The 16,621-nt window shown below is 42.8% G+C and overlaps 2 protein-coding genes across 3 annotated transcripts in view; both read right to left on the bottom strand.

Moving 5' to 3' along the window:
- The window catches only part of LOC128072182 (uncharacterized), a 406,177-nt gene that overhangs the window by 293,478 nt on the left and 96,078 nt on the right, over positions 1-16,621 (bottom strand). The gene's annotated exons all lie outside the window — the stretch shown is intronic.
- CUNH1orf21 (chromosome unknown C1orf21 homolog) overlaps positions 1-16,621 on the bottom strand; it is an 88,013-nt gene that overhangs the window by 16,351 nt on the left and 55,041 nt on the right. The window lies entirely within an intron of this gene.

Genomic DNA, 16,621 nt, shown 5'->3' with positions numbered 1-16,621 from the left:
GATGAAACATCATAAGCTTTACTACCAAATATCCAGAGTCTACATCTACACAGTGAGCATTCATATATCAGAAAACCCAAGATAAATAAATGCTCCAGAAGAAACAAACTGAGGTTGACATTTCTAATGGGTACATAAGCTGTGCAGTACATTGCTCAACATCTCTCTTAAGCCAAAGAGCTGCTAAGGGTCATCTGTCTTCCTGCCTCCACCCTTGGATTACTAAAACTAAACCAAAACAATAATGTGGTAGAAAAAGAATGGTCCTAATGTAAAATATCTGCACATTCCATGACTCACGGCCCAACCTGTCTTGCTAAAATTAACAAAAATCACATGCAACCAAAACATACATTCTTACATCATCTTCAACTTTCCTATTTTGAATCAAAATCAGTTTTCAAGTCTGCAACTTGACCTTCAGCCACTTCCAAGTTTTAACATAGTTTTCTTTTCAAGCCATGAAAGTGCAAAGGTAAGAAAAGTACCTCTATAATTTAACAGGTTTTTTCCATCACAAGAATGTTCAGAAAATGCTGTGCCACCACATTACTACCAAGAGGTGCAGTACTGCCAAACGTGAAAGCTTTCTGCCTGAATCAGAAGCACACTCCAATGCACATTCATAGGAATGGTACTTGCAAGTGGGAGAACGCAAGCGTTTAGTGCAAAAATACTGTCTCATTTTTCACTGCATGTTGCAGTTTTATCAATTACTTCCCTACACTTAATTAACTCCTTGTTTCATCTTAATGCGATAATGAGAACTTTAATTCAAGTCATATACCACATCAATGATCCTAGCAGCAGAAATAGATTTTATTAAAGCCACCAAAGCCCCATAATCCCTCTGCATTTTTGTAACAGGATGAGCCACATACAAGCATAGCAACTGCAACAAGCCAGGAGCGTTCCCTGGTCACTACTGAGAACATTAATAAATAAAATCTACTTTGCAATCACAGCGAGTACACTGACGAGTATTTCTCACCTGCTCATGTCTGTGACAAAACAAAGCAGCCAAGACGGAGCTGTCACAGCTCTCTGCGCATTGCTTATACGTGTTCAAACAGAGGCCACAGAAGGTCTTTTATTCCGTGTGATGAACTCACCACTTCTGAACAGCCCACAACGGAATGTCCCTTGGCCTTTCTCTAGGGAGGGCAGCCCTGGAAAAAGGCACGTGTTGCAAGCTGCCAGGACCGGACAAAAATTTGTACATCGGCAGCAGACTCACCTTCAACAGGCAGGCTGATCTACCCCAGCAGGAACACTGCCTGTGTGTCAGAATGGCTGGGTAAGGCGAACAGGAAAGGAAGCCAAGAAGGAAGGTGGAGAAGCAGCCAGCCCACAGCCTGCAGCCAGTACAGGATTCCCAAAGTAACCTTCACAGAAACAGGAAGGGCACGCTGCAGATGACAGAGCATGGGAGGCCCGTTTTGTGATGTTTAAACCCTGCTGAGACGTATCCGTAGTAAGAGCAGAAGGAACACACTCCTTTCAGCCTAAGGCTCCTCTGTTCAGATCTTCCAAACGAACACTGGCAGCCACACACCACCTCAAATGTGCAGCTATAAATAAGCAGGCAGCAATGCAGCACTGCCCTATTAATGGTCTAGGAGCATTAAAATCACTCGGTTACTATGAATATGCAATGCTTCAGCACTGCCAGGGCTGGCCCCTTTGCATCAGAGGGCCTCACTGCACAGCCCATGGGGAAGTGCAGGTATCAAATCCTTTGCCACTGGACTTTTCATGGTCTCTCCTCCAGCCCATCCAACCACGTCCCCCTGCTTTGAGAGCAGCAACTGAGCTGTGGGTGACTGCCCTGGCCTCTCCCCCAGGGCTATTTCCCTCATCCCTTTACATCCAGAAGGGCACATTCACTTGTTAACTCAGTAGGTGTTCCATGAAAACAAGCTCACCACATTATCAAGGCCTATCTGGGAAGACAAGCAGCTGAGGTGATAAGGGGTGTTCTCCTAATCCTCAATTCCAGAGTTTAGTTGAAGCCCCAAAATTCCTGAAGCTTAAAGTCACTCCCCACTAATTTCAGCTTGCAGGGTGAGCAAATTTTTATCTCCACGCTCTCCCAAGGGAGCTCACGGCCATCTACCTCTTGGTACGCCCTTCTTTCATTAAGAGTGCATTTTCACAGTTGGTTTACAGCCATTTTCTGAGCTCTGCTATTCAAAAGTCCAGCCACGCAGTTCTGGTACACTGCCACAGGAATAGGGCCAATCTAGCCATGCAAGCAGTCCTTCCAGCTCATGGAAATGAAATTTTACCAAGGCCAAACACACCAAGGGACTGACACAACCAAGAACAACATTCTCTCCTGGTTCCCACCTCAGGAAAGCTGCACACCATTAGCAGAGCTGTTCCCACCTCGTCAGCCATTATTTACTTATATCTGAATGCTACTGTGAGCAAGAACAAAGATGTCTCTCTCTCTCTCTTTTAACAGGTTCACCGTTTTGCATTCATACCACTTCCTTCATTTTAAACACAACCGTGGAGCACCTTTGCAATTTGTGTCTTTGGACGACTACAAACAGTGCCCACGGATATGGCTGCAAAGAGGTTCCAGGAGCGAGTCCTACCTCTCAGGCACTCAATAAGTGGGACTTTCCAAATGACTTAAAAAGCAAGTTTTGAAGCATATTTATTCTGCTGAAAGACAAAAGCATCTTTCAGATGGTTTGTTTAAAATTAATTCGTATCTAAATATCGACAAAAACACTTGAGAATGACTGCTTATTAAGCACAAAACCAGAAAACAGTGAATAACTTCAAGACAAGAAAAATAATATAATAATATAATAAATAACATTATTAAATTCTACATGCTGGACTCTGCCTCTTGTTATATTTGGTCTGAGCTATTAGCCTACTGTAAAAGCCAGCCAAGAATTCTTCAAACCCTGCCAGAGCTAGAAATACTGGCCAGAAATATTTGTCATATCACAGCTCGGCTTCCAAAAAGTAAGATGCTGGACTTCCACAGCCAGGAAAATACAAGATGCAAAGGACAATAAAAAATGGACTTGCTTAATATTGTTGGAATACATCAGATCAAATGAATCCAAGTGCTCTTAATCCTGTAGGACTGCGGCATGACAAACATACTTCATTTGGAGTCACCAGACCCCATGAGTCAAATCAGTCTGGAAGATTCGGCCACACAACTTCTGGATGCTGTTCAATTAGTATGAGGCAATGATTTCCAGTACTCAGCAACCAAGGCAGTCTTCTCCTTCAGAGAGCTAGACGGTTTTACCTTGGATTAAATTTATTGATTTTTCCACTGTGTACACAGAACAGTGCCATCAGGCAACTTCAGATGAGTTCACTGACCACAATACTAATGGAATTTGCTAATTTTTTTCAAGCACTCATGAAATACAAAACAACTGTGCCTCACAATTATGTGTCACTGCAGCGGCAGCTTCTGAAATAAATTCATCTCCAAGAAAAATGTCTTGACAGGGACTCGTCCCTAAAAAGTTTGCCCTTTATATTCACTTACTGTAGGGTGGAGTCTCTTCAGGCACAGCTGGTCCAACTCATCTCAGTGAGCCTACCTGTTGCAGTAAGCTCTGCTCCCCAGAGAGGGGTGCTGGGAGGAATGAGCATCTCTCAGAGGCTATATGTAACTCCTCGCTGTTTTATTCAGCACTCAGACTTTCACTAATTGTAGTCAAGGTAAGATACCATATTAGCTACAAACAAAACTTGATTTTTAACCCTAGCAGACGTGCAGATGCTCAGTTTAAAAGCCACAATGGCTGCTGTGAGATCATGATTTTCACCCATCTGACCTGCAAGCTGCGACGCTCATCCATCCAAACAGCATATTTACCTACACACAGTGAAAAAACTGCACTGAAAACTGACTCTGATTGGAATCAGAAGGAATAAAGCAAATCAAGTGTAAATACTCGATTCTGAAATAAAGGTTAAGCAGGAGTTCAATATTAATTTAAAGAAGACAAGAAAACACTTAGGCTCAGTTTTGACATCACCTAATGGTAAAGTTCACTAGTTTCACGTCTGTGCTAATTGATCAGCGTGGCTGAATTTGAGCTTTAACTAACATTGAAGCGTTGTATAACGAAGGCAGTTAGTGCCCTTCATGCCACAGCAATAAAACTTGCTCCCAAAATTCACCCTTGGGCTCTCCACTATGCTTCACAATTTAAGCTTCTATTTTAGAGCAAACATCCATCCCATGGTATTAGCATTTTTAGAGGAAACCTTTACAAGTCAAGAATGTTGTGAACAGCACTTGAAACCCACATTCCACTCATGTGCAAACTGGAACAAAGATGCTGTTAACAGTTTGCCTGCACGGTGCCCACTGCAGACCTTGCTTTGCAGCCCCCATGCACTCTCCCTTCCTTGGCAGCCTCTCACTACTCTCCCATGACTTCATTCCAGACAATCTTTTTCTTGCATGAGAGAACGAGCTTGAATCGAGAGCAGAATAATGATTCAGTATCTCCCACCCCAGTGTTAAGTTCCTCTAAACTCAATTAATCACAGGAACCTCTGGCAGCTCACAATTTGCCAGCAAGATACACCACAGTAATAAGTGATTTCACATTCTGCTTTTGAAGACAAGCTATTAAATTCACATACTGTACTACTTTAATCAAGAATAGTTAATTAAGCTGTTCCCTTGATACAATTTTTTAATCATTCTGCACCAACCATACATCACTTTTATAGAACTCAGACTGTGGCCATGATGCATGTTTGCAATCCGTCTTTCCAAATTAATCTGTCAGCATTTGTAAACTCAGAGCAGATCCAATACATTCTGTCTCTCCAGTAGCTGAGCCAGAAGTTCAGGGAGACCGAGGACTGGATGGGGAGTGGTGCTGGAGCAGTGCTTTGCAACGGGGTTTCACTGAAAAGCTGAATGACAAATCCCACTGCAGATCATCACCCAGCACAATAGCAAGGTCTTCATTATTATTTTAGTGCTTTGTATTTGCATACCTTTTATTTCCTTAAGTTAACTCAGCTTTATGGTCTATGTCGTTATCATAAAACCAAGTCCAATAACTGCACATAGTAATGATCAACACACATAATCCAGGATTCGTAAGTAGAGGCCATAAAACCAGGGGGATCTATAGTGCCAGATCAACAAAATATTAACAATACGACAAGAATCTAAAGTCTACATTTACAACAACGATTTTCTATTGCATTATCTGAGCTCAAGGGCAGACTAACGCAATGCTTTTCTAGGAAAAAACTTCACACACAGAGGCCACGGGAACTAGATTTGAATCCTTTCTGTTTTGAAGCACTCACAGAAGTAGGATATGAAAAAAATGGCGTCACTGTTTGGCTATGTGACTTAATGATAAAAAAAAAATAAAGAGTTCCATAAAGTAAATAAGAGAAGAAAACAAAAACCTGGTCCAGTTTTCCGAACTGGCACCGGGATCCCCAGTAGGGAACCCTCTGACACTGTGCTAATGCGAGAACTGCTAAACTGTGAGAATCTGTTAAACATTTATCCCAGGAAAACAGGGAGCACAGAAGACAGAGAAGACATGGAGAAGACATGTTCTCCCATCCAGCCTTTCATAACTGCACACCAAGTCACACCAAGCCTTTCACATGCCCACTTCAACATTTTTATGTAGGATTTTTTAACGGCCAACAAATGAGGCTGACGTAAATTCAGGTATTTTCACTCTCACACTACTTCATGGATTCTATTTATAAAGCTCTGCATCCTTCCTTCTCTGTGGAAATGTCACCACGGTATTAATAACGTTCAGATTTAGAAGGTGCACAACTCAAAGCTCAGAGGCAGGAGCCTCACAGAGCAATAATGTAACATGGGACCTGCTGGATCCATCGAGACTCCATCAATCTCCCCCTACACTTGCAGACAAAAAGAACTAAGATCCCTTATTATTTAAATGAAGATAAGAAAACAATCCACGCCATGTTTTATTTAACTGAGCAAACAAGTGCAGCCGGAAGAACAGCTTCCAAAAGACAACCAAGCCCATGAGGCAGAAGTGAATCTACTCACTTAAGCCTTTGAATGGGCTGGCAGGGCATGGGCCTTTCATGTGTTTTTCCCATTTAACATTCAGGTTTGTTTAGATAAACTCATAGATGTGCTTATTTACATATAAAGATAGAAAGATATATTTGGGGATTTAAAGTAGAGGAAAAATCTTTTACAGTAATCATTAACTGAAAGCATACTGAACTTTAACTAAAGAAACATGTTCTAACACTGAGAAACTTTTGTAATTAATCCTTGCCTTAGATCATTTCAGAAGGAGTTACGAGCCTAATTAGCATTAGCTGAGAAATTGCTCATGTCCTGGAATTCCTGAAGCGAGGCACCCACCGCAGACACCTGCATGCCCACTGCCCCACAGCCAGTAGGGCTCAGCCCTGGCTCACTGCACTGAGTCCCAGAACACTTCTCAGCATTGTAGCTCGCTGCAGACGCAAGCTTCCCTCCAAACTCCATGTCTGTAACACGGATTAAAACAACAATTGCTAAAATCTCTCTCTTTTTCTCTATTCTGTTTGATTAAAAGAGCACTGGGGCTATTCTTAGAGGAGCTGCAGTGGGCAGGCTGCAGCTAGCAAACGCTTGGCCTGTGGCCAGCCACGGCTCGCTGCAAGGCTGAGCAATGCTGGCTGATGCTGTGCCACAGCAGAAGCTCAGTGAAGGATCTCCACTTGCATTGTTGTGTTTTAAAAAAGGAGGATGCAGAAAACCAGCTGAATGCACGCTGTGAAAATGCTGTGCTTTGGGAAGGGCTGCCACCAGCCCATGCCTGCCATCACCGTGCATCTCACCGCGCGGCTGAAGTCCTGCTTTGTAGCAGAGCACTTTCAGCAGGAAGGAAATGAGTGGAAGGATTATTTCAGTGCTCTCACATGGATGCTGATCTTCGGAAAAGCTGGGCAGGATGGAGTGGCTTACAGAGACGGGAGCACCAAACCCAGGAACACACAAGCTCCTAAATTTCTGCACCTAGCCAAGCTGTTATAAAAAAAAAAAAAAAAAAAGGTATGTTTTGACTTTGACTCCTGAAAACTATGAAGCAACTTCAGTGAGGCTGGTTTCAGAGCCCAGCCATCTAAAAGGACTGAGCATTTTCTATATTTAACTCAAGTTTGCTTGCTAAGGCTACAACTCGCTGTGTGCTTCCCAAGCCTAAGAAGAGATCCGGCAAATGCGCAGTATTTTACTGGCTGCAGAATGTTCTGAGCATGTCTCAAATCCTGAAACCATCCCCTGCTGCCATGCGTCCCCATATGGCAGCCCCCTTTCCAGCACAGCAGCTGCCTTTTACCAAACAGCTAAATGAAGGAAGAAAAGCAGCAGCCTGATGGCACGCTTCCTCCCACACTCATCCAAATCATCCCCCACACTGCAGCCGTACATCTTGGTACTGAGGAAGGAAAGCAATGCACCATGCTTTCCTGTGTGGCGACATCTTTATTTTCTCCAGTGTCTGCCTTTTATTTTGTACTGCGAGATTTGGAAACTTATCCCCAAGATGCTCTCCTGGAAGCACATGAATTTGGAGATAAAAGTGCTGGTTTGGATGCAATAGTTTGGACAGATAGGTGTTAGATGGGTCGGCTTTCTTTATGATGTGTTCACAAAGCAGAACAGCCAATTCTGATTCCCAACTACTGCCTTCAGGCACTGCTATAATACAAACTGCATTTTCTATTTAAATGCATATAGATACGCACAAATACAATATTATTACATTATTAAAAAGCATTGGTTTTGCATTCCCATGCCCAGCAGATCAGGCAGTTTGTTTACTTGCCCAAAGCCGCCCGCCTTTGATGCTATCCCACAGCAAGATCCCACCTGAGATAAGGCAGTGAGAAGCAGCACTGACTGAGCAGGGCAAGTGCAGAGTGAATAAGGGAGATGAAAGTGCAGCACCGTTTCAACTCGAATACTTTCTCTTGCAGCAGCAAGGAGCAAATAATTTAAAGCTATAGGAGGTTTTCTGCCCGGTGAGAGCAAACAAATTGCTTCGGTAAGTTGCATAATAGTGTAGTTCAGTATTGCCTTGCTATCTGTGTACCTGACATTAGGAAGTATTCATGTATATGCTATATCACTTTATAACATGCCTATATGTAATCCCAAACTGCATCATCCTCCCTCCACACAAGAGCTTGAATTATAAGCACGTATTTCTTTTCATTGACTCTTTTTTTGTAGGTTTTCTTGTCAATGAAAAACCCTTGAATCTGAAAGTTCTGATTCTGCCCAAATTCCCCTTCTCCTGATCTGACTCCCCCCCCTCTGTTGCTCAGTGCCAGCCTGCCCACTGCCTGAAATGCAGGAACTCCCCCAGCACACGTCCCCATCTGCTTGCATCCCAGCAATGACACTGAAGGGAGTGAAGCACCATGCAGCTCACATATGGGTCATGCAAAGCCTGACTCTGCAGGCAGAAGCAGCTCCAGCCTCTAGCCCTCTGCCTAAAAACATGAGCAAGGACACCAGCTCCAGCCACAGGAGGTTAAAAACACTGCAACAATGCCATCTGTCAGGCATAAATAACAACAATGGATGTTTCTTATATACAAAAAGAAAAAAAAATCCTTTAATTTCACTTAATATCCTGAAAAATTCCTGAAAAAGGTTCAAGGAGACCAGGATTCCCCTAGCTGTGGCTCCGAGCATGCTGTAATTCAGGCTGAAGAGCTAAAGCCAGTAGGAGCGAGGGAACAGGGCTGGCAAGCTTCCCAGCAGCCATCTCCACATCCCCTTCCCTTAGCTCTAGAGAAGATACCATTACATCAGAGTATTTCTGTAGCCCCAGCACTAGAGCATGGCCCTGGCAAGCCTGAGCTGATCAGTGCCTGTGTCCAGCCTCTGTACTCAAACATACAAAAAACCCCACTTAGAAGTGTCTGCTCTTGTTTTAAATACTTTCATCTAAAATATCATCATTTCCTCCACCTCAGATTCCCGATGGGATTGTAAAGGTTTGCTGACTTCATCCACACACTGTGATGAACACAACCAAAGCATCAAAGCAAGCGCATGCAGAACAACGGCTGAAGCGGTGAAAAATGCTCCTGCTCAGCATGAGCCAACGTTTCCCTCCCAGGTGCTGTGCAAAACGCTGTGCTCCTGCTGGCAAAAGCAGGGAATATTGAAAACATTCAAAATATCAGTTCATTCTCATTCAGCACACAACACAAACTCTCTTCCTGAAAATTAGTTTAATAATTAGTGCTCTCTGCTCTCCTGCTACAATTCTTATCCCTGCAAGTACTTCTCATTCTGAGTTCTACTGCAAGCTGCTCTTCTTACTGTGCAGCCCAGAGGAATGAAAAGAGAACACACTAAAAATAATATGGGCTATGAATACAGTCTCACATGGATTGGATATTGGAAAATATTTGTGTTGCTTTCCTAAGAAAGGAGACAAACTCACTGAGCTTTCAGAAGCTCCCATGCAGAGGCCCTGCAGAGCCCAGGCCTGCCCCAGCAGCTCCGTGGCCTAGGGAGAAGTCCTGTTCCTTGCACGTCACTCACAGGGATGCAGTAAATGCAGGAGCTAAAACACAGAGAGAAGGAAGCGTATGTGGAGGAGCACCGCACTGCACCGTGCCCTGAAGGCACAGCACACAGCTGCCCAGGAGACTGAGCTGGCACCTACCTCTTGCCTTTAAAGATACTGACTACATGTATTCACTAAAGAAAACACTTTCTCAGGAGCGTTGACAGCAAGCTCCCCCAAACAGGTACTGATTGTGAGAAGAACTTGCCTGAAACCAACACTCCATGTCCCTCAAAAGGTACCATCTCGTCTTCAGTAAAGCAAAACCAACATATTCAATTTGAGTCTGAATGTGCCCATCCCAGCTGTCAGCCCCCAAAATGTTCTCCTCCAGGTGCAGTGCTGTCTTCAAACCAAAACTGAGAATCATAGAATCACGATCATCTGGTTTCATCCCCCTACTATGTGCAGGGTCACCAACCACCAGACCAGGCTGCCCAGAGCCATATCCAGCCTGGCCTTAAATGCTTCTGGGGATGGGGCATCCACATCATGCTTGGGCAACCTTATTATTAAATTCTACAAGTAAAGCTCAGAGACCCTCAAGTTCTCAAAGAAAAAGAATGGCAGATCTAAAAAAAAAATAGAAAAAGGTTTCTAGCCCTTAAGATCACAGAAGACAGACCGTAAACTTCCAGAACTTTATGTGTAATGCATTTAAACAACCAACTTCACCTATAACCTATGTATTCTGCCAGCTGACTGATGGCCAAGCAGCTGGTGCTGGCAGTGCAGCAGGATGGAGCACACAAGAGGCCATTGCGGGAGCAGTGTCCATCTCTACACTTCCCTCCAAAGATTATCATTGAATTTTTCTGTCCAAAACATACACACAGCCTTGACACAGCAGACAACCTCGAGTACAAGGACGCTGACAATGAAAGGATATGAGAAACAGTTACGTCCTCGTGGCAATGCCTGAAGACACAGATATTCCACCCATTCAAATGACAGAAACAATCAAGCATGTCCCATACAGAAAACAATCAGCTTCTGCAACTGATGCAGACATCTTTGTGGGATCACAAACACATCACCAGAGATTTATATCTGATCCAGCAAGAGTAAAGCATAACTTGGGCATTAGAACTCAATTGTTTTTTTTCTTAGCAAACATGTAAGGCTGCAAGTATACACTGCATTGGTACACCATTACTTTAATATACTTGCAAAGAAATATAATTATATATTTTTTAAGCTTTCTCTACTTTAAAATCACGTCCTGATCAAAATTTCTCACTGCACACCCCAACAGAATAGCCTGTGGCTTAGTTAACACAGGGTGGAGACAGCAATACAGACTAGTCTGAAGCAACGTAGCTGGAACATACTTAGTTTTAATATTGCTTCTGATTTGCTAAAAATATTAATAGCATCAACTTATTCTCTAGATTTTCAGAAGTCAGATACTAAAAGAAAAATTAATGCCTCTTTCATCAAAAATTTTTATGGAATCCAGAGGAAATTAATACTTACTGTGATCATTTACTTTCATCTCTATGTAACATGCAGTGACCCGTAAGTTAAATGAGCTCAAACTGACACAAATTCATTAAAAGAAACCATTCTTTGAAGAATATCACTGCAAATTTAAACTGAAATAGGCAATAGGGATAAAAGCTAATTGCATGGTGTTTAAAGTAACAGATTCCAGTAACAACATTCTTTCCACGCACTGCTAAATCCATTTCAAATGCCTTTCTTCCAAAAACACTGCAGAAGCAGGCTCATGAAAACTGAAATGCAGTACTTACTACCTTCTTTACTACTGATACCAATACTGCAGCATTTGACTGGAATCTGAAATTTTGCAGAAGTCCAGAGGGTGAATTTCCCTGGGGAATAGAGAAGGCAAACTGGGAGTACACACTGGTCTGGATTCTACCAATGAAGACTGCAGGAAAGCATCTCCAACAAGCAACTGTGTCCTCCTGCAGGACTTTCTGGAGTAATAATTCCTCTTTGCTTGGTGCTACTGCACTCAGTGGCTATGCCTGGGGGAAAGGCGCTGCCTCCCTTGCCCCAGTGTAACCCTTGCTACCTACAGCTGAAAGGAGCTTGGCTCTATGCTCAGCACTCCTTCATTGAGTTAGCTACTCTTACTTTTTTTTTTTCCTGGCTTTCACTTACTTACTTATTTTGAAGCAGCTTCTTTTGTTCTGAGCTGTTTTCCATAAGCAAGAACAGCCTGAACAGAGCATCTCTGAGCAGCTCTGTGACCTGCTTGCACAGACCTCCTATGGGGCAGGAGGATTTGGCTGCTGCAGGATCCAGGATTTCTGTGCTTGAGGGAAAACATGGTGGGGAGCAGCCCTGCTTCATGTCCTGCAACTTCTCAGCTCTCTTTTCCAGCTCCCAGGACCATAGGAGATGCATAGGAGAACAGAGCAACGGCTGGGCGCCACACCAGCCTGTGAGCAACCCTGCCACAATACCAAGTCATCCAGTACTGTTCACTTGGCCCTTTTATTATTATTATACTCCCAGAGCAGCCCCCACTCTGTGCAAATGATGTTTCAATGTTTTTCTCCCCAGAATTATCCAATTTTTCCACATGTTTTTGTGCCCAAATTTCAACTCAATAGCCCTCAGTATCTTCAAGAGTTTTGCTGAACACAGGCATTACATCTGGAAAGAATGGAGGAGAAAGGAAAATGGGGCAGAGAAGCCAAAAGTCACTTCTGCCTAGGCAGACAGATGCACAGACATGCAGCCCTCACAGCAGACAAGGAACCAAACCCATGCAATTGCTGCAGCATTAAAGGATGGTGTGGTGTGCTGCCTGATGCTTCAGGCCCCAAACTTCGGGGCAGACAAAAACTAAAAATGCCCCTTCATGCTAAGGATGGAGGCCTGTGGTCTCAGGCGTTTCTGCTTTAGTTCCCCTGATAAGCAGAGTGCAATGGGAGTTCACTACACAATGCTATTGTTGCAATCATTAGGAAACCTACAGCCTGAAATCTTGATGCTATAGTATACATGAAAATGATGCTACATTTAATTTTCATAAAGCTCTCTGGCAGTGTATTACAATTGTACAGACTTACACATTTCAAACACAGCAATTCTAAGCCTGTCTAGAAACAATAAGCAGCAGTGGAATTAAACACTTTAAAATACCAAACTAATCGTATTATATACTTACATTTGCAGAGCCATCTGTGGGGTTTTTTTACACATGTAGACAAGAAAACACCATAAATATCCCCAATAAATTTAACCAGGGAGAGTAGTAGCTTATATATATATAGATTGGGGAACTTGGGAATAGAATTGGCTATACTTGCCTAACTCAGTCAGGAACTGCAGCATGTGTCAATATTTGCATCACATCTCACAAAATGTTTATCTGATTTACAGATCTATGAGACATATTTTGCACAGCCAATTTATTATTTATTATTTATATTAGGCACAGCATATTCACTTTTGTATATAGTTATTAAAATTGCTTCATTTATCCTTTTCTGCCAGGCTTTTAACTTCATGCATTTCATCTGTCAGGTACTGTGATATACTTGTAATGCATCACAGCAGATGATGGTACTGGCATTGGAGACAGACCTACAGACACCAAGGCTGTGCAGAACTGAGTATTACCAAGCTGAATGCTACATGGAGAACAGCAGCAGGCTGGAGAAGCTTGAGACACTGGAAATAACAGCGCACACAAGGCTGACCAAAAAAGTACATTTGGAGGTAAGTTGAATGGAAACTTAAGCTTACTGGAAGGAAAATGCAAGGTGTTATGCTTGTATTATTAAAGGTGGAATGAGAGATAGCAAGCAGAATACAAAGATACAATTTTCTTCCAGTTCCAACAGCAATCCATCTCAACCTCCACCATATAATTTCACTGAGCTTCAGGAAACAGATCATTATGCCCAAAAGTTTTGAGGACTGGATAACAAAACAGAGAAGTTCCAACAGGTAACATTGTGGCATGACCGATTAGGAAACAATTCCTCTTAGTAAAAGGTACAGAAGCATCCAAGAACTGAACTGTGATAAATATCGAGTCAATCGTCTAACACAAAGTTAGATATCTAATGCTCTCCCAGGCTTCTGTACTACTGCAAAGTCTCAAAGGAAAACTGATACTCATCAAGTTTCCAAAGCTGCATGAATATAGCACATCTTATCTTACCTTATTCTGCAATAAAATTTTAGAGTGGAAAACTATCAGTGCTCCAAGAGGATGGCGGTGAGGATAACTGAATTAGTCCTATGATGAATGTTAAATAGGCTGTTATGATTGTGCTCTGTACACTTAATACGATGATGTAGAACTAAACAGTAAGTCCTTTCTAAACAACCAAAAAAAAACAACCAGGCCTTTAGAAATAGTAAAAATGTGCTATTTATTTCTGCATGTATTTTTTAGAATATATTTAACTTTTTAAAAGATTGGTACTTGCTGATTTTTAGCATTTTAGCTCTTCAAGGTAATGAAGTAGCCAGCATCAGCTTTTGCTTGCATTCAAAGCTGAAAGAAAACCCCAGATCTGAGTAATAAACCCAAAGTTGGTACAAACCTTTAGTTTGGGTTATGGCAATCATAAAACCCTTGAACTCTTCAGTACTGCACAAGCAACCCATAGTGCCCTCAAAATTATGGGGAACCACATGAAGGCCAGGAAGATGCCCCTGCAAGAGGCAGCCCCTGTCCCCATCAGTCCCTGACCCCACAAGTTTCCAGGCAGACCCTGCTGGTGTGCTCTAGAGAGTGCTTGCTTCTTCCCCCACACAAATGACATCTCAAGAGCAAATCAGCCCAATATCCTTTCTCTTCAACCAGGATTGGAGATATCCAAGCAGCAAGTGGAGAATAAAACAAAAATGATCTGGGTAAAGCAGTGAATAAGAAACAAGCCTGGCTTTTTTTCTTTCTTTTTTTTTTTTTTTTTTTTTTTTTTTTTCCTGTCAACAACCTACATTTTAATTCAATGAGGTCTTTCGTTCTGCCAGAGTTTCTGCACGTGGAGAATCTTCTGCTCTGCCTGTCGTGCAGCCCTACCACAGCCATTCTTGTTGCTGATATGTCTGCAGAGTATTTCTGTGCTACACTGTCAGCCCTGCTCCAGCTGTGAGCCCTGATTACCCCTCAGGAGGAAGCCAAGAAGATGGTGCCCCAGGAACGGAGCTTTGTCCAACCCCCAGGGCCAGCTCCACATGGGACAACACCATCCTCCAGCTCCATTTCGGAAGGAGATATGAGTTAGCAGCTGTGACAACAGCAAAAGGTGGAATTAAGGAGAGAGGGAGGAAGGAAAAGGGCTGGCTTATTCTCCAAACGCTTTTCCTTGTTCCAAACATTTCTGTTGCCTGGAAATATCTGATGAGAAGATGGGATTATGTAAGTGCTTGCCAGCTTTTCACACGTTAAGAAAACTAAAGCCTGAATGATGGGTAGCTTAACCTATCCTCTAGGCAGTGAAATAAACACGTTTACTAAGGAGAAGTGAAACATCCTTAAAAACCCAGGAAGGATGAGGACTTGACAATTCCCAAGATTAAGAGCTGCATGCATTTACAGTCAGTATAATCTCCTTATAGTAAGATGAGGGAGAGGAAAGTAAAGCCTTTTGGTGTTTCAGGACGGTTTTTGTTTTAAAGTATATACAACCTGTCTGATTGAAGACTTTATTGCATTATTCTCTTTTTCTCCCAGTAGATAAACAGACAAGAAAGCTCTACTAGCTCTTCAGCCCCACATTAAGTTACACTTTCCACCAAACCCACTGCTCTCATCAAGCATCAATAATAAAACAATAAGCCCTGTGCTGTAGAAATGTCTCTTGCTAAATTTAATCAGACTAACACTTAAGTGCTGCCAGAAAGCAGTCACTAATCAAAGCACAAAATGTTGGCATGTGCTGTGTCACCTCAGCAGACCTATGCCTCCCTGAACTCTTCCTGATTGCCACTCAAGTGGCATTAACCTTCTGCCAAAGCCCTAAATGCAGCTGTAAATTTAAAACATTTTTAAGCTGATAGGCTTTTTCCACAGGAAAACAGGAAAAAATGAGCACAACAAAGCACCAGGTCTCTAAAATGAGCGAAAATTCTCACAGTCACACTCCTCCCAGCTCAAAACAAAGGTGCTTGCATTGCAGTTATGCTGAGGGCACTGCGGATGCTACTAGGAAAGGTGATGATCTCAGCAGTGCTTAGTAAAGAATCTCCAGCACCCTACTGCAAGCTGAGGTTGTGCCATCCACTGGAGCAATGCAATGCTGCAGGTAGCACAGGGCTAATCTGGAGAGCAGCGCAGAAATCACGTTGTGTGCTCCTCAAGCACCTGCTTTAGGATATTACCCAGCAAAATAAACTGCTGCACAGAGCAAGAAGACACGTGTACTTGTTTTGTACTGCAAGCACGTGCATCTAGAAGAGGGATGGAAGGCATCCAGACTGCCTGGAGCTTGCTCACCCTCCTCCATGCATCTTCTGCAAAAGGAAAATTTGTGGTGGCTTTGTGTCCAGCTTTCCACTGATGGCAAAAAGCAAATCTCGAGCTGGTGATAATGGTAACAGGTCCACCAAAATCCGCTGTTGATGTTCCCCATTTGATATCACTGATGGGGGAAGAGGAAAAACAATCCTACATGAAGAAAGCTGCAAAAATGAATGGAACCAGATGTGGAATTCCATACAGAACTACTACTGTGAAATGTCTTCAAAAAATTAAACTGGGCCAAGCCCCAGCTAGCCCATTACACAACCTATATTCCTCCAGCTTTAGAAGAGAGGAGATGACTTCTGACAAATGCCAGAGGTGACTCAGCCATGATTTAAGCCACATCAGTGGTATCCCAGCTATTTCTAGTGGTACTGAGCTGGCATCTCCTTCTTGATGGTGGGACAGTGAGCCAGCAAGCTGCTCTAGTCAGGGAAAACACAACGCATGCAAAATGACTCCTGCAGCTGCCCTGCTGTGAATGTACTTCTTTCTCTACTTTGAATGGTGAATTTTAAAATATGTAAAACCATGAAGCACAGAGCAAATAGCATCTACTTAA

This window comes from Tympanuchus pallidicinctus, unplaced genomic scaffold, assembly GCF_026119805.1.
Source record: "Tympanuchus pallidicinctus isolate F22 unplaced genomic scaffold, pur_lepc_1.0 scaffold7, whole genome shotgun sequence".
NCBI classification, from domain to species: domain Eukaryota; kingdom Metazoa; phylum Chordata; class Aves; order Galliformes; family Phasianidae; genus Tympanuchus; species Tympanuchus pallidicinctus.
The sequence above is the reverse complement of the archived record's forward strand: the minus strand, read 5'-3'. Positions and strand labels throughout refer to the sequence as shown.